Source organism: Rhipicephalus microplus, chromosome 4, assembly GCF_043290135.1.
Source record: "Rhipicephalus microplus isolate Deutch F79 chromosome 4, USDA_Rmic, whole genome shotgun sequence".
In the NCBI taxonomy this organism is placed as follows: domain Eukaryota; kingdom Metazoa; phylum Arthropoda; class Arachnida; order Ixodida; family Ixodidae; genus Rhipicephalus; species Rhipicephalus microplus.
The window spans coordinates 174,646,143-174,653,639 of record NC_134703.1 but is presented as its reverse complement, the minus strand read 5'-3'; the positions used below and the strand labels follow the sequence as shown (position 1 = coordinate 174,653,639).

The following is a 7,497-nucleotide window of genomic DNA, read 5'->3' as shown; positions in this document are numbered from 1 at the left end:
GTGTGTTGCTTTTTTCTTTGCGCTGATAGCTTTGAAGATATGTTCCGATGGTGGTGAGAGTGGAGCACGACCGTCTCCGTGGCGCAGTTGGCTAGCGCGATCGGCTGTTAACCGAAAAGTTGGAGTTTCGAGCCCACCCGGTGGTGGTGCGGCGCTTTTTTTTCTTTGGGCTGATAGCTTTGAATATATGTTCTGATGGTGGTGAGAGTGGAGCAGAACTGTCTCCGTGGTGCAATTGGCTAGCGCGATCGGCTGTTAACCGAAAGGTTGGAGTTTCGAGCCCTCTCGGGAGTGGTGTGTTGCTTTTTTCTTTTCTCAGATAGCTTTGAAGATATATTCTGATGTTGGTGAAAGTGGGGCACGACTGTCTCCGTGGCGCAGTTGGCTAGCGCGATCGGCTGTTAACCGAAAGGTTGGAGGTTCGAGCCCTCCCGGGAGTGGTGTGTTGCTTTTTTCTTTGCGCTGATAGCTTTGAGGATATGTTCTGATGGTGGTGAGTGTGGAGCACGACTGTCTCCGTGGCGCAATTGGCTAGCGCGATCGGCTGTTAACCGAAAGGTTGGAGTTTCGAGCCCACCCGGTGGTGGTGCGGCACTTTTTTTTCTTTGGGCTGATAGCTTTCAAGATATGTTCTGATGGTGATGAGAGTGGAGCAGGACTGTCTCCGTGGCGCGATTGGCTAGCGCGATCGGCTGTTAACCAAAAGGTTGGAAGTTCTAGCCCACCCGGTGGTGGTGCGTCGCTTTTTTTTCTTTAGGCTGATAGATTTGAAGATATGTTCTGATGGTGGTGAGAGTGGAGCAGGACTGTCTCCGTGGCTCAATTAACTAGCGTGATCGGCTGTTAACGGAAAGGGTGGAGTTTCGAGCCCACCCGGTGGTGGTGCGGCGCTTTTTTTTTCTTTGGGCTGATAGCTTTGAAGATATGTTCTGATGGTGGTGAGAGAGGAGCAGGACTGTCTCCGTGGCGCAATTGGCTAGCGTGATCGGCTGTTAATCGATACGTTGGAGTTTCGAGCCCACCCAGTGGTGGTGTGGCGCTTTTTTTTCTTTGGGCTGATAGCTTTGAAGATATGTTCTGATGGTGGCGAGAGTGGAGCAGGGCTGTCTCCGTGGCGCAATTGGCTAGCGCGATCGGCTGTTAACCAAAAAGTTGGAGGTTCGAGCCCTCCCAGGAGTGGTGTTTTGCTTTTTTTTATTTATGCCGATAGATTTGAAGATATGTTCTGATGGTGGTGAGAGTGGAGCAGAACTGTCTCCGTGGCGCAATTGGCTAGCGCGATAGGCTGTTAACCAAAAAGTTGGAGGTTCGAGCCCTCCCGGGAGTGTTGTTTTGCTTTTTTCTTTGCGCTGATAGCTTTGAAGATATGTTCTGATGGTGGTGAGAGTGGATCATGACTGTCTCCGTGGCGATATTGGCTAGCGCGATCGGCTGTTAACCGAAAGGTTGGAGCTTCGAGCCCACCCGGTGGTGGTGTGGCGCTTTTTTTTCTTTGGGCTGATAGCTTTGAAGATATGTTCTGATGGTGGTGAGAGTGCAGCAGAACTGTCGCCGTGGCGCAATTGGCTAGCGCGATCGGCTGTTAACCGAAAGGTTGGAGTTTCGAGCCCTCCCGGGAGTGGTGTTTTGCTTTTTTCTTTGCGCTGATAGCTTTGAAGATGTTCTGATGTTGGTGAAAGTGGGGCACGACTGTCTCCATGGCACAATTGGCTAGCGAGATCGGCTGTTAACCGAAAGGGTGGAGGTTTGAGCCCACCCGGTGGTGGTGCGGCGCTTTTTTTTCTTTGGGCTGATAGCTCTGAAGAAATGTTCTGACGGTGGTGAGAGTGGAGCGCGACTGTCTCCGTGGCGCAAATGGCTAGCGCGATCGGCTGTCAACCGAAAGGTTGGAGGTTCGAGCCCACCCGGTGGTGGTGCGGCGCTTTTTTTTCTTTAAGCTGATAGATTTGAAGATATGTTCTGATGGTGGTGAGAGTGGAGCAGGACTGTTTCCGTGGCGCAATTGGCTAGCGCGATCGGCTGTTAACCGATAGGTTGGAGTTTCGAGACCTCCCGGGAGTGGTGTGTTGCTTTTTTCTTTGCGCTGATAGCTTTGAAGATATGTTCTGATGGTGGTGAGAGTGGAGCACGACCGTCTCCGTGGCGCAGTTGGCTAGCGCGATCGGCTGTTAACCGAAAAGTTGGAGTTTCGAGCCCACCCGGTGGTGGTGCGGCGCTTTTTTTCTTTGGGCTGATAGCTTTGAATATATGTTCTGATGGTGGTGAGAGTGGAGCAGAACTGTCTCCGTGGTGCAATTGGCTAGCGCGATCGGCTGTTAACCGAAAGGTTGGAGTTTCGAGCCCTCTCGGGAGTGGTGTGTTGCTTTTTTCTTTTCTCAGATAGCTTTGAAGATATATTCTGATGTTGGTGAAAGTGGGGCACGACTGTCTCCGTGGCGCAGTTGGCTAGCGCGATCGGCTGTTAACCGAAAGGTTGGAGGTTCGAGCCCTCCCGGGAGTGGTGTGTTGCTTTTTTCTTTGCGCTGATAGCTTTGAGGATATGTTCTGATGGTGGTGAGTGTGGAGCACGACTGTCTCCGTGGCGCAATTGGCTAGCGCGATCGGCTGTTAACCCAATTGTTAGAGTTTCAAGCCCTCCCGGGAGTGCTTTGTTACTTTTTCTTTGCTCTGATAGCTTTGAAGTTATGTTCTGATGGTGGTGAAAGTAAAGCACGACTGTCTCCGTGGCACAATTGGATAGCGCGTTCGGCTGTTAACCGAAAGGTTGGAGTTTCGAGCCCACCCGGTGGTGGTGCGGCACTTTTTTTTCTTTGGACTGATAGCTTTCAAGATATGTTCTGATGGTGATGAGAGTGGAGCAGGACTGTCTCCGTGGCGCGATTGGCTAGCGCGATCGGCTGTTAACCAAAAGGTTGGAAGTTCTAGCCCACCCGGTGGTGGTGCATCGCTTTTTTTTCTTTAGACTGATAGATTTGAAGATATGTTCTAATGGTGGTGAGAGTGGAGCAGGACTGTCTCCGTGGCTCAATTAACTAGCGTGATCGGCTGTTGACGGAAAGGGTGGAGTTTCGAGCCCACCCGGTGGTGGTGCGGCGCTTTTTTTTTCTTTGGGCTGATAGCTTTGAAGATATGTTCTGATGGTGGTGAGAGAGGAGCAGGACTGTCTCCGTGGCGCAATTGGCTAGCGTGATCGGCTGTTAACCGATACGTTGGAGTTTCGAGCCCTCCCGGGAGTGGTGTGTTGCTTTTTTCTTTGCGCTTATAGCTTTGAAGATATGTTCTGATGGTGGTGAGAGTGGAGCACGACCGTCTCCGTGGCGCAGTTGGCTAGCGCGATCGGCTATTAACCGAAAAGTTGGAGTTTCGAGCCCACCCGGTGGTGGTGTGGCGCTTTTTTTTCTTTGGGCTGATAGCTTTGAATATGTGTTCTGATGGTGGTGAGATTGGAGCAGAACTGTCTTCGTGGTGCAATTGGCTAGCGCGATCGGCTGTTAACCGAAAGGTTGGAGTTTCGAGCCCTCTCGGGAGTGGTGTGTTGCTTTTTTCTTTGGGCTGATAGCTCTGAAGAAATGTTCTGACGGTGGTGAGAGTGGAGCACGACTGTCTCCGTGGCGCAATTGGCTAGCGCGATCGGCTGTTTACCAAAAAGTTGGAGGTTCGAGCCCACCCGGTGGTGGTGCGGCGCTTTTTTTTCTTTAAGCTGATAGATTTGAAGATATGTTCTGATGGTGGTGAGAGTGGAGCAGGACTGTTTCCGTGGCGCGATTGGCTAGCGCAATCGGCTGTTAACCGAAAGGTTGGAGTTTCGAGCCCTCTCGGGAGTGGTGTGTTGCTTTTTTCTTTTCGCTGATAGCTTTGAAGATATGTTCTGATGTTGGTGAAAGTGGGGCACGACTGTCTCCGTGGCGCAATTGGCTAGCGCGATCGGCTGTTAACCGAAAGGTTGGAGGTTCGAGCCAACCCGGTGGTGGTGCGGCGCTTTTTTTCTTTTGGCTGATAGCTTTGAAGATATGTTCTGATGGTGGTGAGAGTGGAGCAGGACTGTCTCCGTGGCGCAATTGGCTAGCGCGATCGGCTGTTAACCGAAAAGTTGGAGGTTCGTGCCCTCCCGGGAGTGGTGTGTTGCTTTTTTCTTTGCGCTGATAGCTTTGAAGATATGTTCTGAAGGGGGTGAGAGTGGAGCACGACTGTCTCCGTCGCGCAATCGGCTAGCGCGATCGGCTGTTAACCGAAAGGTTGGAGGTTCGAGCCCACCCGGTGGTGGTGCGGCGCTTTTTTTTCTTTGGGCTGATAGCTTTGAAGATATGTTCTGATGGTGGTGAGAGTGGAGCAAGCCTGTCTCCGTGGCGCAATTGGCTAGCGCGTTCGGCTGTTAACCGAAAGATTGGAGTTTCGAGCCCACCCGGTGGTGGTGCGGCGCTTTTTTTTCTTTAAGCTGATAGATTTGAAGATATGTTCTGATGGTGGTGAGAGTGGAGCAGGACTGTTTCCGTGGCGCAATTGGCTAGCGCAATCGGCTGTTAACCGAAAGGTTGGAGTTTCGAGCCCTCTCGGGAGTGGTGTGTTGCTTTTTTCTTTTCGCTGATAGCTTTGAAGATATGTTCTGATGTTGGTGAGAGTGGAGCACGACTGTCTACGTGGCGCAAATGGCTAGCGCGATCGGCTGTTAACCGAAAGGTTGGAGGTTCGAGCCAACCCGGTGGTGGTGCGGCGCTTTTTTTCTTTTGGCTGATAGCTTTGAAGATATGTTCTGATGGTGGTGAGAGTGGAGCAGGACTGTCTCCGTGGCGCAATTGGCTAGCGCGATCGGCTGTTAACCGAAAAGTTGGAGGTTCGTGCCCTCCCGGGAGTGGTGTGTTGCTTTTTTCTTTGCGCTGATAGCTTTGAAGATATGTTCTGAAGGGGGTGAGAGTGGAGCACGACTGTCTCCGTCGCGCAATCGGCTAGCGCGATCGGCTGTTAACCGAAAGGTTGGAGGTTCGAGCCCACCCGGTGGTGGTGCGGCGCTTTTTTTTCTTTGGGCTGATAGCTTTGAAGATATGTTCTGATGGTGGTGAGAGTGGAGCAAGCCTGTCTCCGTGGCGCAATTGGCTAGCGCGTTCGGCTGTTAACCGAAAGATTGGAGTTTCGAGCCCACCCGGTGGTGGTGCGGCGCTTTTTTTTCTTTGGGCTGATAGCTTTGAAGATATGTTCTGATGGTGGTGAGAGTGGAGCAGGACTGTCTCCGTGGCGCAATTGGCTAGCGCGATCGGCTGTTAACCGATAGGTTGGAGTTTCGAGCCCTCCCGGGAGTGGTGTGTTGCTTTTTTCTTTGCGCTGATAGCTTTGAAGATATGTTCTGATGGTGGTGAGAGTGGAGCACGACCGTCTCCGTGGCGCAGTTGGCTAGCGCGATCGGCTGTTAACCGAAAAGTTGGAGTTTCGAGCCCACCCGGTGGTGGTGCGGCGCTTTTTTTTCTTTGGGCTGATAGCTTTGAATATATGTTCTGATGGTGGTGAGAGTGGAGCAGAACTGTCTCCGTGGTGCAATTGGCTAGCGCGATCGGCTGTTAACCGAAAGGTTGGAGTTTCGAGCCCTCTCGGGAGTGGTGTGTTGCTTTTTTCTTTTCTCAGATAGCTTTGAAGATATATTCTGATGTTGGTGAAAGTGGGGCACGACTGTCTCCGTGGCGCAGTTGGCTAGCGCGATCGGCTGTTAACCGAAAGGTTGGAGGTTCGAGCCCTCCCGGGAGTGGTGTGTTGCTTTTTTCTTTGCGCTGATAGCTTTGAGGATATGTTCTGATGGTGGTGAGTGTGGAGCACGACTGTCTCCGTGGCGCAATTGGCTAGCGCGATCGGCTGTTAACCGAATTGTTAGAGTTTCGAGCCCTCCCGGGAGTGCTTTGTTGCTTTTTCTTTGCTCTGATAGCTTTGAAGTTATGTTCTGATGGTGGTGAAAGTAAAGCACGACTGTCTCCGTGGCACAATTGGATAGCGCGTTCGGCTGTTAACCGAAAGGTTGGAGTTTCGAGCCCACCCGGTGGTGGTGCGGCACTTTTTTTTCTTTGGGCTGATAGCTTTCAAGATATGTTCTGATGGTGATGAGAGTGGAGCAGGACTGTCTCCGTGGCGCGATTGGCTAGCGCGATCGGCTGTTAACCAAAAGGTTGGAAGTTCTAGCCCACCCGGTGGTGGTGCGTCGCTTTTTTTTCTTTAGACTGATAGATTTGAAGATATGTTCTGATGGTGGTGAGAGTGGAGCAGGACTGTCTCCGTGGCTCAATTAACTAGCGTGATCGGCTGTTAACGGAAAGGGTGGAGTTTCGAGCCCACCCGGTGGTGGTGCGGCGCTTTTTTTTTCTTTGGGCTGATAGCTTTGAAGATATGTTCTGATGGTGGTGAGAGAGGAGCAGGACTGTCTCCGTGGCGCAATTGGCTAGCGTGATCGGCTGTTAACCGATACGTTGGAGTTTCGAGCCCTCCCGGGAGTGGTGTGTTGCTTTTTTCTTTGCGCTGATAGCTTTGAAGATATGTTCTGATGGTGGTGAGAGTGGAGCACGACCGTCTCCGTGGCGCAGTTGGCTAGCGCGATCGGCTGTTAACCGAAAAGTTGGAGTTTCGAGCCCACCCGGTGGTGGTGCGGCGCTTTTTTTTCTTTGGGCTGATAGCTTTGAATATATGTTCTGATGGTGGTGAGATTGGAGCAGAACTGTCTTCGTGGTGTAATTGGCTAGCGCGATCGGCTGTTAACCGAAAGGTTGGAGTTTCGAGCCCTCTCGGGAGTGGTGTGTTGCTTTTTTCTTTTCTCAGATAGCTTTGAAGATATGTTCTGATGTTGGTGAGAGTGGAGCAGGACTGTCTCCGTGGCGCAATTGGCTAGCGCGATCGGCTGTTTACCAAAAAGTTGGAGGTTCGAGCCTCCCGGGAGTGGTGCGGCGCTTTTTTTTCTTTGGGCTGATAGCTTTGAAGATATGTTCTGATGGTGGTGAGAGTGGAGCAGAACTGTCTCCGTGGCGCAATTGGCTAGCGCGATCAGCTGTTAACCGAAAGGTTGGAGTTTCGAGCCCTCCCGGGAGTGGTGTTTCGCTTTTTTCTTTGCGCTGATAGCTTTGAATATGTTCTGATGTTGGTGAAAGTGGGGCACGACTGTCTCCATGGCGCAATTGGCTAGCGAGATCGGCTGTTAACCGAAAGGGTGGAGGTTTGAGCCCACCCGGTGGTGGTGCGGCGCTTTTTTTTCTTTGGGCTGATAGCTCTGAAGAAATGTTCTGACGGTGGTGAGAGTGGAGCACGACTGTCTCCGTGGCGCAAATGGCTAGCGCGATCGGCTGTCAACCGAAAGGTTGGAGGTTCGAGCCCACCCGGTGGTGGTGCGGCGCTTTTTTTTCTTTAAGCTGATAGATTTGAAGATATGTTCTGATGGTGGTGAGAGAGGAGCAGGACTGTTTCCGTGGCGCAATTGGCTAGCGCGATCGGCTGTTAACCGATAGGTTGGAGTTTCGAGCCCTCCCGGGAGTG

General features: G+C 51.9%; 1 non-coding gene across 1 annotated transcript; it reads left to right on the top strand.

Moving 5' to 3' along the window:
- Positions 1-7,423: 7,423 nt before the first annotated feature.
- TRNAN-GUU (transfer RNA asparagine (anticodon GUU)) lies at positions 7,424-7,497 on the top strand. The gene has a single exon. It is a non-coding gene; the product is annotated as a tRNA-Asn (tRNA).